Consider the following 11,200-nt stretch of genomic DNA (forward strand, 5'->3'; position numbering starts at 1 on the left):
TAACAGGCAAAATTTGGATTTAACCTTTATTTTCCCAAGATGGAGGAATAAATACTAATTGTAATGCGAATTTAATTTGGATTATTTTCGTTTGTATTTGGATTTGTTATTTTAAACAAAGCTGCAAATATGATTTTAAGTTAAACACATTTACTTAAGACAAAACAATCTCATTATACATATATAATCTTTGGTCTGAAAAGATACTATGGTAGAAACTATGATTTAATTAAAAGCTGTATTTTGATAATCGATGTGTCTAGAGCTTCCAAATCAAATTCAAATTCTATTTGTAATCCAATTAAACTGATGTAAAAATTGAGTAATCTAGAGTTGAAGTTACTTTAATATTAAGGTTCAATCTTTATTACACATTTAAAGCTTTGTAGTAGTTGTTGTTATTTTCAATCATCCCTGCAGGGTTCTTTAAAAAAAATATGCATAGCTAAAGCCCGTTTGATGTAAATTAGTGTTTTCCAACTAGATTACACCATATGTCAAAGGTGCACATTTCCACCTCCTCAAGAAGGTGCAACTTAAATGTAACTGAGGCTTCAGAAGAAAAGGGAAAGCTTAATTCACACCTTCTTACCAAGATTTTTTTTTTTTACCTGTCTTGTCTGAACACCTCTAGTGTGGCAGAGTCCTTGGATCAGTCTCAATCACCCACCCCATCCCAGACAGTTGGCCTATATATCCAAGAGCCTTTGTTATTAATAAACAAGATTTCAAAGCCTATTATCTTTCCTGGACAGAGCCATTGTGAGAGCCACTGATGATGTGTTCTCTCTTTTTAAACTGTAGATTGGCTCATGGTTTATCTGTTTATTTGTGTTTCTCTCCTAGATGAATCCCCTAATGGAGCTATTGCTGCAGGCCACTTAGTGAAATTGATTTTTTCTGTAGCATAGAAGGTAATTCTGGACCTTTGTTCTTGTATATATATATATATATATATATATATATATATATATATATATATATATATATATATATATATATATATATATATATATATATATATATATTGCTTTGTTGATTGTTGCCCTTCTGTTTCTCATAAAACAGAGCGATTGCTGAAAAGTCTGACTCCATTCAATCAGTTTGACCTTATTTTGGTACACTTTAACATAACAAGGGTTTGTCTGGAATTTGTCTATAGTTGAAATTTAAACTTTTTGTGTCACTGATAAGTGCTACAAGTGAGAATGTTATCCGTAAGTGAAGCTATACGCACAATAAACATATATAAAGACATATATTTTTGTTATTTTGATTGTTATACTTAATAATTGATCAAAATTTGTTTCGACTGAGTATTAGAGTAATATTTGTGACCAATGGAAATGTATTTTTATATAGAATATGCATTTAATGATGGTTAAGGCTCCTTTTGCAGCCTGTGGCTCTGCTGAAATGTAATGAAAGACCAGGTTTCTTTAGCAGTACATCTATGTTTTTGTTGCCTCCGGTGTCTCTCATACAACTCTTGAGAATACTCCACAGAGTCTCAACAGGGTTTAGACTAGTCATCTCAAACTTAAATTCTTGAGGGCTGGTGAACTTTGAGATGTTAACCTTGCCCTATAAAGCTGAATAAATGGTTAAACTGTCTCACAAGCATGCATTTAAGCTCTACAGTACTTGGCTAAAAAAATAACTAAATAAAATAGGTGTAAAATAAATCAGGTGTGTTGATGAAAAGATATATCAGAAAGCCCTGGATGAAGTTTTGTGAAGACACATAATCTGCTCTACCCCATATTTTAAAATGGGGTTTTCCTTTCACCTTTCAAGGCTACAATTATCTGCTGCTTGTGCGATTTTTCCTTCCACTCAACTTTCTATCAATATACACTTTGCAGTCAGCCTGCTTATTCAATGTGACCTTTTGAGGTTTACATCTGCTACATAAGTTGAAGATCAGTCAGCTTCCCTGTGAATCTGTTCATCATATGATTATATTTCTGTAATAAATCTGTTGCAGTTTGTGTTATGCAATACTCTAAATGTAAGAAACTAATGTTTGGGGTTTAATGAACTGTAAGCCATACTAATCTTACCTAGGAGGGGTACGCCCTTGCAATGTTTTACCTGTTATTGTTTTTCCGATACAACTCCCAGCAAGCTATATTGAAACGAAAGCATTGACTTCCAAGGAGATTTCTCCCTCCTTCCTTTACATTCCTGACATTGTCTGCCTGCGGCAAACGTGACGGCAATAGTTTCTAGTAACAAACAGGCTATTCCACTTTTCAGGAATCAGTCTAGCAGAAAAAAAAAGTTGACCAAAGTCCCTTTCATTATCGTACGTGCGATAAGACATTTTCATACATGTCCACAGAACGCGCTTTCCTCAGTAAGTGTAGCGGTTTATGTTTTACATGTGATTTGGACTATGTCAATGGTTGTGCAAATAAAGAAATGCACAGGTTAAACTGGAGTGTCTTACAGGGTGTTGTTATTATAAACAACTTTAAAGAGAAAAGATATGAATGCATGAACAGTACGGTGGAAATCCACAGACCTGGATGTTGTTGTTTTGTGTTTGTGTGTACTTGTTTGTGCTTCCTATTTTAGGACCTTTTCTGCTCCTATTCAAAGCTAGAATGGGTTTAAAAGTCCACCACTAATGGTAAAGGTTAACCTAAGTGTTGGTGTGAGAAACAAATAGGGTACTGACATTTTTTACCTCATTTTTATCTTATATCTATTATTTATGTAACTTGGTTAATCACCCAATTTTGTTTTCTACACACTTCCTGTTAGTTGTAGAAATGATTTCAAATTTTAACTCTTTATTTTCAAATCCTAGCGCACATTTCACATTTATTCAAACTTTTACGGGTTTGTTTGTACGGCAGGTCCTTGGGGTCAACGAGTCGGTTTTTATTGCCTATTCCAAGAACCAAGCTTAACACTGGCGTGATCATGACCCCCCACCCCCTGAAACAGGTTCCTTTGGACATCATTGAACAGGGTCTTTATAAAACTGTAATTGAAGACACGTTTGTTCAGGAAAACCTTTAATGTTCTTTAACAGCTTCCTTTTAAACTGAGTTATATCTAATTTTGTGTGATGTTTTTGAGTATTCACGCGATTGCACCATCATTTGGTCCCTTTTTGTGATCTTTTAAGCATTTTTATAAATATATTGACAGAATAAAAAGTCTGTTAAGGATATATATACAAATCTGTTAATGTAAATGTATTTCAAACAATAATCACCCACTTTAAATGTTTTGTACTCTGTAGAGACAGAAAAACTTAACATAACTGAGGTAAACATATTGGGAAACATTTTTAAGTCTGATTGTATGCCCTAATGGCATGATTATATTAATGTACTGTAAAAAATCAGTAGTTTAATAGTAGTTTTTCTACTCGTTTGTCTCTTTTACTCCACAGTTTTTCTCTCAGTGCACTGCTGGAATCCATCATCAGACATGTGTGAAGTTTGTGAGTAAGTAACTCTAAGTCAGGCGCAGACTGGTTAAATCTTGTTCCTTCTGGTTGGACCTCAGTAGGCCATTTACATATATTCTTATTGCATCACACTGTAGGGTGGTGGGTGGTGGTGGTGGTGGGGTAACCTCAGTGATGTAATCACCAAAAAAAAAAGTTGCTGGCTCAAACTGCTCTTATCCTGTTGCCGGAGCGGTCGTTTGGCAAAGCATGGTGAGAGGAGACAAACCAACTAACTGGCTCACACACGGTTGTTGTGGAAGAAAAGCACTCAGCTTCCTTCTCACTTTCTTTTTCTTGTAAAAGATTGTAAACCCACTCTCAATTAGCAGGTCTGTGATGAAAATGAACAACAGCGACTCCTTCTGCTACCAGAAAGCATAACAGGGATGCTTCTGATTTTTAATCCTACAGCGCCCTCTGCTGGAACCTAATAGATATGATCTGGCGAAGGTTCTCAGTCACCCAGGTCATAGTTATTCCATAAAAGTAAAAAAAATAATAATAATCCACTGGACTCGATTTCCAGGTTAGAAGACGTTTCGCTTCCCATCCAGGAGGCTTTTTCAATAAAAAAAAAAAAAAGCTTTAATTAAGCTTCCTGGATGGGAAACGAAACGTCTTCAAACTTGGAAATCCAGTGGATTATTTTTTAACTTTTTTGTAATAAACAATATATACATGACTCAGGCAGTATTGCGTTAGTTTGCCCATGAATGTATGGCGACATCTTCTATAATGTAAGACAAATATCATTTAAGCCGAAAAACTTGAATGTTGCCACATTATGAAATTTTATAGGGATTTGATGTAACAGATCAACAAAAAGTATCACATTTCCTAAAAGAAAAGGATGCTTTCCCTTTTTAAATCCAAAAAGTGTGGAATGCAGCTGCATTTAAGCTCCTTAACTTTTATAGCACTACATGATTAACAGCACACCTAACTGCTTCCAGACGTTTGTTAGTACTTGGAGTTCATCTCTTTTTAATTTAATCTCACAATAGATCCAGCTCTTCTATGGAGGCGTGTGGTTTGTTAGAAGTGATAACGTAACAGAGACCAAGAAAAACAGAAAATAGTCATAAATTACATGGGGAAGTCATATTCAGGTTAAGGTTAAATTAAAAAACAGATTTCTGTTTATCCATAATTCCAGAATAGAAAACATTAGGCACAACCAAGACATGGAAGTCAATGTAAAATGGCAAGTTGTGCAAGAACCCCATTGGCCAGAGGAGCATCCACAAGCTTGATTGCAAAGTTTGATGAGCTGCAGAAAACATTACTCAGAAAACTTTCTTCTATTCAGAAATTAGTGTTTGGAAAGCCATTTTTTCTAGAATGCCCAAAAGTCCAGAGCAAAATGTAACCTTTTTGCCTAGATGCAAAAAAAAAAAAAAAAAAAAGTGTGGAGGAAAATTAACTCTGAATTGAACACTCCATCTCCAGCATGAAACGTGGTGGCAGCATCTAGCTGCAGAGATTCTTTTCTTCAGCAGGAAGAAGGAAACTGGTTATGGCTGATGTATCCGACTGCAAGTGACTTAAGATAGGGTCGGGGCTTGATATACCTGATAGATAACTCTAAATTTAAATCCAGAGAGAACATTTAATGGCTAGACTAAAGCATATTTGTTAGTCTAGATCTATATTCAATTCCAAATCAGTGGTTAGGGTCCAGACTTTCTGTTTAAAGAAACTTTCCATCCAATCTGACCTATTTAAGAATAGAGAAGGAGCAAAGGTTTAGTCTCCAGATGTGCAAAACTGGTAACCCCATATGCAGAGGTAGGGCTTTTCTGCAAAGCTTAGTCTGATAAGAGTTAAAAACAAATGTAGACCAGAATTTTAAGTTTTTTTTAACAAATATGCTTATAAAGTCCCGCCACCTCATAATCCTGTGCTGCATAATGCTGTGCATCACATAAAATACCAGTTTCCTTACTTTGATTATTTTGATTCTAAAATGTGAAAAATAACATAGCTGAAGCCTGTGAGCTGTGATAAAAATGTTTTTGCATCTGGCGTAAATGTTTATGACTTTCTTTTCTGTGGTAGAATTATTATAGTTAAACAAATGTCATACATGTCAGGGCCTTATAACAGCAAAAACATCGGTTTCAGTATTTCTGCGTTCTCAAGCAGGAGTTTTAGAGTTTATTACTTAACTATGTTACCGAAACCATCTGATCAAATTAATGATACATATACAAATCCACCTAAAGATTTTCCAAACAGGTATATTGTTTTTAGTTAGTGTTTTCAAAATGCATCAAAACTAAGTCAATTAAATATGCAGAAATGCGCTCGTTTTCAAGCCTGTGTAACATTTAGAAGTTGTGATTTCAAGCTCCTTTTCACTCCTGTGTTGAAGCTATATGATCCTTCTGTGATGGAGGATAAAAAGCACTTTATTCTGCCATATTACATTCTAGTTTTTGCAGACTTTCTGTTTTCCTTGATGTTGTGCTTGGACTTTGCTGTGTTTCTTAGCAACACACTGTTGTTTAGGTTTTTCAGTTTGTCTTGCAAATGAAGATCATGCTTTTTTTGCAACAGGATTTAGATGTGTGCTCCTCAGGAGAATATATCTAGCTGCTTGCTGGAAACTGAAAGTCTTCGCTCTAGCTGATCATCTAATTTTTGCTGATCAAAAATATATATCTGAGACTCAATATCATTGAAAGAAGTTGAATGCATACGAGTCTATCATGATTTAGATTTATGAGGATTGCACACTATTGCTTAAAGGTGGAGGATGTTTTTATTCTCGGTTGATCATCAAAATAAGTGGTCCTCCCAATTTTCAATCATTCTGGTGATATTTTTACGTAAGGCCATCCTACATCCTACGTGCTCGTACCCAGGTAGCTGGGTAGATGAGTCTGACAAAGTGGAAAAATTGCAAATCTGTTTTGGGAAGTAAGGTTGTGTATTAGCGATGCAAACAGCAACTTTTAAACAAAGCAAACACAAGGAGAAATGGGCTACTGCGTGCTCTCACACACGTTTAATAGGTGTTCCCGCTCGGGAGTTGGTACAGGGTTGTGCATGTACATTTTTCGAGAGTGTGGGTCTTTTCAAAAATGTACGAAAATCCTCCACTATACCTCTAAGACAAACTTTATTGTCATTTTGTACGCACAGAGTGTATACAAAACAAAATATCGTTAAATACAGCTTACAGCATTTTAAAAGGTTGCAGTTGGAGTTAGATAAACATTACCAATATAAAGTGCAGCAGTGATCAGAATGTACACAATGTAGGAAATAAAAGAAAACAGTTTAAATAATGGGCATTGATATGAAAAAGTTCAGTGCAGTGCAAAAATAAATATTGTGCAAAATGCAGCAGAACATTTAAGTTGTGTCCTATTTAAAGGGATTATAACTGTTCAGCACATTGGTAGTGCAAAATCATGATTTAAGTGTGATGCAGAGTTCAGTCTAGAGTTTAAAAAGCTGTAGCTGTAGAGGTGGTCAGCAGCACCAAATTCCTGGGGGTGCACATCACAGACGACCTCAACTGGACTGTAAACACCACCTCACTGGTCACTGCTGTAAGCTGTTTATTCACTGTTGAGAAGCTGTTTGCATCGAAATTTTGTTTTGTTTATACTCTGTGTATACAAAATGACAATTAAGTTTGTCTATCTCTAAGTCTAAGTCCGATGTGTCAAGCATTAACTAGCCCTTGTGATGCTGGAGGACATAGGGACCACTTTCCCTCTCTATGAAATTCCATTGATATTCTTTACTTTTGCTTTATCTGTTATTTACATTTTTAACTTTATGCTGCTTTTTCTTGTCATAGTAACCACATCAAGCCTGGCACTCTGCGTAGTTGTTACACCATCCTGGAGGGAGGCAGCAGCCCTGCTGCTGCTTTCAATTACCCTCAGGTATAGATGATACAGTTCGGCCTGTTTTTCCATTTCTTAGTCCTGTTTCTGTCCTAGACATAGCTATTGGCTAAGCTTTTAGTGAGACTAGGACAAAGCAATTAATGAATATCATTATATATTGATTTATGTATACACACATGATCAAATATCAATAGAAAATGCATCCAATTAAATTTTAATAATTCCACTGTACTTAGATTCAGAACCCCAGGGCATTTTAGGGTATATTTGCAGAGGAACTAGTTTAGCCTCTCAACCTCTCAAGGCCAAACTAAGCAAGGTTGTTAGTAGGACCAACCTATATTTGTAAATCAAAAGTTATGTTTAAATACAGGGTGTGAAATAAGTATTGAACACACCACCACTTTTCTCAGTTAAAATATTTCTAGAGGTGCTATTGACCTGATATTTTCACACAATGTTGGTAACAATCCATGCAATCCAGGCATACAAAGAAATCAAACCATAGATGACCAGAAATTATGTTATTTGTAAGAAAGTGAAACGGCAGGGGAAATGTACTGAAATGTATTTCATACTTTGTACAAAAGCCTTTGTTGGCAATGACAGCTTCATGGAGAAATGCGTTGCATGCATTGCTCAGGTGTGATTTTCGCACATTCTTCCACAGTCTTCAAATCTAGAAGGTTTCAATGACCTCTTCTATGAACTCTGATCTTTAGTTCTTTCCATAGATTTTCTATTGGATTCATGTCAGGTGATTTGTTGGGCCTTTCTAGCAGCTATATATTTTCTCTCTGAAAACAATTGTGAGTTTCCTTGGCTGTGTGTTTGGCTGTGTAATTGTCTTGCTTAAATGTCCACCCATGTTTCATCTTCATCATCCTGGTAGATGGCAGCAGATTTTTATCAAGATTGTCTTTGTACACTTTTCCATTCATCCTTCCTTCAATTATTTAAAATTTGCCAGTAGCATATGCTCAAAAACAGCCCCACGCCATGATATTCCCACCACCAAACTTCACTATTGCTATGATGTTTATGGGGTGATGTGCAGTGCCGTTGACCTCCAAACATGACATGTATTATGACATCCAATAATTAAATTTTGGTCTCATCTGACCAGACTATATTCTCCCAGTATTTCACAGGCTTGTCTTTTTCTTCAGCAGTGGAGTCTTGCGTGGTGCGCGTGCATACAGGCCATGGCGGTTTAGTGCATTACTTCTTGTTTTGTTTGAATAAATTGCACCTGATAATTCCAAGTCTTTCTGAAGCTCTCCGCAAGTGATATTTGGCTCTTGGACAACTCTTATATAATTATTTTCAGTCCTCTGTCAGAAATCTTGCGAGGAACACCTGGTTGTAATCGTTTATGGTGAAATTATGTTCTTCCAGATTACCGGCCCAACAGCACTCAATGGAACATTCAGAAGTTTAGAAATCCTTCTGCAAACAATTCCATCATTATGATTTGCAACAATAAGGTTGTGATGGGGTTAAAAAAGCTTTTTACTTTTACCCATGATGAGATGTTTCTTGTGTGATACCAAAGATACCTTTTTATAGTCATTTGGGACTGAACCAGCTGATATTAATTTGCACTGAAAAGGGGCAGGATTGCTTTCTAATTACTGAGAAGATTTTTTTCTCCTCCCTTTCTTCACATGTTCAATACATTTTCCTTGTGCTATTCCACATTACTACACATATCTTAATTTCTGGACATCTATGGTTTGATTGCTCTGTATTTGTGGATTGCATGGGTTGTTAGTGACATCTGGTGAAAATTAACTGTTTAAAAAATAACTAACCAATAATCATTGATATCAACTGATATGAAAGCCTTGCATTGACATTTTTCAGCCTTATCAAACAGCTCTAACTGTGACTGATTGTATGTGCTCTCGTTCACCCTTTTTGATTTGAAAACTGTCTCTGAGCTCATCCGATTAACTTTTTGGATCTTGACGGAGCCAACTATAGAGCTAATTTATATTACATTTTCTAATGTAGAAAGTATGCAAGGATCAGTGCTTCTATGTTCTTTTTCTACATCTGCCTCTGTCTGTCAGCCTGGATCTGCTGAAAGAGCTGTGTGAGGAATTCCTGTAAAGTCAACAACGCTACAGTATGCACGCCAATATCTACTGTTGCTACATGCTCATCCAGGTAGAGCGGATGCTGTTAAGTCAATAACCGGATACAATCAGCAGGGTTTCCTTAGATATAAAACCACCCAGTCTGTCTGTTCAACTTGATTATACTGTCTCTGTAAAATGTTTAAAGATGACATGCATTTTGGTGCTATGTACATGACTGAATTGAATTCATTTTGTTTGGCTGTCTACTTCTGAAAAGATTTACTGCTGAGTTTTATGTTTTTACTGTAGAAATAATAATAAAAAAAACATATGGAAAGAATCTTAAAACTCTTCTCAGATTGATGGACAGCAGCAGTTGGTGAGATCATTGCTCATATCAATCTTGGCATAGTTTAAACACACACTTGTATGCTTCAGACCAGTACACAGGCAGAAGTTCTGCTTTTGTATATGTGGTCATTTCATACTGATACACTATTTTTTCTTAGCAGCACCTCGCTGCTGCTTTTCCTATGAAATACTACTGAAACAGCAAGGGTATTTATTTTCTAAAGATAAACTACACTGTGTGAGCTGTGTAATACAGATGAAGTTAGATTTACATAACAAAAAAAAAATCACTGATAATTATGTCTGGAATGAAAGCACTGAGTGTTTATTTCTTTGCTCTTGTTCTTGTAGTCCATTAGGGGCCTAAAACAAAGCAGGCGTAAAAAAAATATATCTAACTTCACATCTCTTCCAATAGTTTAGTTTCTTATAAAGCTGATTTAAGGGAAGGAAATATACTTTTGTTTTCTGCAAACCCTTATTTTACCCCTTACTGATTCTCTCCATCTATTTTCAATAATAACTGGTTCATCAGTGTAATTGCATCATCCGTGCATTTCTTTGTTTAAGAAACAAATGTCTTCCTCCTTCATAGGCCTGAAAGTGATCAATAGGTCCTCCAAATGCTGCTCAGCCTCTTCCTCATGTCTGGCGTCACATCTGCCTGTCTGCCATCTGCTCTGCAGCTACTTCAATAATAGCTTGCAGCTGCAAAGGAAGGAGGGAACAGTTAAGGGGACGAACTCAGAGGGGTGAGGGGGTGAAAGGAGGGCAGGCAGGAAAGAGAAAGAAGAGAGGAAGGAAGGAGGGGGCAGCGAAAGCAGAGCTGTGATGCAGACAGCGAATCACATGAGCAGGGATCTGTTTACAAACTGAGAGCTGCAGATGAGAAGTGGAGAAGAGAGACGAGGGAGGAGAGTAAATGTGAGAGGGAAACAGAGGAGGAGAGAGCTTGGATCAGAATTAAGATTGGTGCTGTTGTCTTCCTGTGTTACAAACCAAATGCTGTGTGTTCTGCATAGGGAGCAGAAAAGCAGATGGAGGTGTTGGGATCCGCTTTCCACAGGAGCACGAAGGGGACTGCCTTCTTCTCACTGCCTTCACAGATAACAGGCTGAGCTGAAGGGAAATTCATCCATGTCTTTTTTCTTTGTCTCTCCACGGCAGGCTATTGAAGCCAGAGATAAGAAGAGTGACTCAAGAATCTAAGAGGAGAACACACAGGAGGAAGAAGAAAGGAGAGCAAATGCAACAGTGACTGTTCAGCCAGAGGTTAAATCCTAGAAGAGATCTGGAATTTATTTAATGTCTTCCTTCCCTCTTTGTCATCGAACATGAAGACACAAAGGATTACTCAGATGCTAGTATCAGATGCTTGAAAAGTCGATGGGAGTATAACGCTTTGTGTGGATAAATCTTCAACAGACAAT

General features: G+C 36.6%; 1 long non-coding RNA gene across 1 annotated transcript; it reads left to right on the forward strand.

Annotated features, from left to right (window-relative positions):
- Positions 1–10,536: 10,536 nt before the first annotated feature.
- LOC119792726 lies at positions 10,537–11,019 on the forward strand. Its single transcript, XR_005282023.1, has 2 exons — positions 10,537–10,694; positions 10,793–11,019. It is a non-coding gene; the product is annotated as an uncharacterized LOC119792726 (long non-coding RNA).
- The last annotated feature ends 181 nt before the right edge of the window (positions 11,020–11,200 follow it).

This window comes from Cyprinodon tularosa, unplaced genomic scaffold (genome assembly GCF_016077235.1).
Source record: "Cyprinodon tularosa strain WSP-4 unplaced genomic scaffold, ASM1607723v1 ctg43, whole genome shotgun sequence".
Taxonomy (NCBI): Eukaryota; Metazoa; Chordata; class Actinopteri; order Cyprinodontiformes; family Cyprinodontidae; genus Cyprinodon; species Cyprinodon tularosa.